We start from the raw sequence: 1694 nt of genomic DNA on the forward strand, positions 1-1694 counted from the left end.
TGGAAGCTGGCCCTTGGTGTGAGTCTCCTTGGAGGTTGCCAAAAATCAAGCACTTCATTCATTAATCATGTTTCTCACTTCTTTAGTATGAGAAGAGGTAAAACTGGCTTCTGAACCATTTGTTGGGTTTTGTTCTTTCAGTAGTAAAACAGAGGCTCCAGGAGGTGACATTGCCAGCAAGTATGGACAAGGGATTTTATGGAAAGGAGAACTAGGATCCAACCTGGGACAGCCCAGAACTGGAGAGCAGAACCACACACTTCACAGCCCCTGCTCTTTCCTTCCTGCCTCTGCTTGTGTTTGATTATCTGTACTGATATGCGATCTCTATTCTTTCCCTAGTATCGTATTTATGTTAGATCAAGCATTTTCTACCAATTCATCTTACTCAAAGAGTTTTTATGAATTCATAGGAATGCTTTTAGAAGTATGAAATCCAGAAATTCGAATGCTCTTCAGCATACAGCAAAAGAAAGTTGTCACACTGAGAGCACTGTGAAACTAGCACCCAAGTGGAAAACAAAATTCCTTTGTCAGGGGCCAGCACCTTTCCAGTGCTGCCCTCCAGTCTCTGTCTCAGGGCAGCTATCCTGTCTCCTCCCTGAGGGCAGCCACTCCGTGATTCTCACAGTCCTGATGATTTCTGCCAGGAGCACTTGATGCCTCTTGTGTGATATAGATTCATTGACTCCAAACAGTAATTGTATGAAAACCACTCTTATTGTCCCCATATTAAAAATGAGGAAACTGACCTGTTGTGTTTGTGAAATTCTTCAGGGTCATACTGTTGGTAAATAGCAGAGTTGGGATTCAGAGGTTTTGGAATTTCTAGTACTCTCCTTTCACTTGGACTCTCTTCCTGTGGCTTCTACTCTGACTACACCATGCAGCTAGAAGAAATCAGCACAGAACAGAGTTCCTGTGTTGGAGGCAGTGAAGGTAATGTGGAAGGGACTGAATTGCTCAGTAAGGCAGTGCTGAGGAGAAGGTGGGAGACAGAGTAATAGGAGTCAGGAGCAGCGAGTCAACACTGTATGTCATCAGCTTTCCTGCAGGACGTGACTGCTTCCCTCAGATATGTATATCAACCATTCTTTAATGAGTGGGTATAAATTAGTTAAGCCTATGACATCAAAACTAACCATTTTCTACAATTTCATAATTTCCTTTCTACCTTTTTTCTTTTTGGCACCCTCAGCAGCTTATAGGTTCTTAGTTCCTCAACCAAGGCTCCCTGGAGGAAAAACTCAGAGTCCTAACAACTGCACCCACAGATGTTTCTCAGAATTCCACCTTTTGAAAGACACTTGTTAGAAAGTGATAGAACTGTTTCAAAGTATAAAGTGAACAAATACTATTTTGTCATAGATATTTGCAGACAAAATAAGGATTTAGGTTTTCAAAGTAAAAACTCAAGAAATTTATCTTGATAACTATTTAATAAATAAAATATAAAACTCCTAGAGGAGAACATAGGCAAAACACTCTCCGACATACATCACAGCAGGATCCTCTATGACCCACCTCCCAGAATATTGGAAATAAAAGCAAAAATAAACAAATGGGACCTAATTAAACTTAAAAGCTTCTGCACAACAAAGGAAACTATTAGCAAGGTGAAAAGGCAGCCTTCAGAATGGGAGAAAATAATAGCAAATGAAGCAACGGACAAACAACTAATCTCAAAAATATAC

The sequence above is a fragment of the Bison bison genome, unplaced genomic scaffold (genome assembly GCF_000754665.1).
Source record: "Bison bison bison isolate TAMUID 2011002044 unplaced genomic scaffold, Bison_UMD1.0 scf7180017847419, whole genome shotgun sequence".
In the NCBI taxonomy this organism is placed as follows: Eukaryota; Metazoa; Chordata; class Mammalia; order Artiodactyla; family Bovidae; genus Bison; species Bison bison.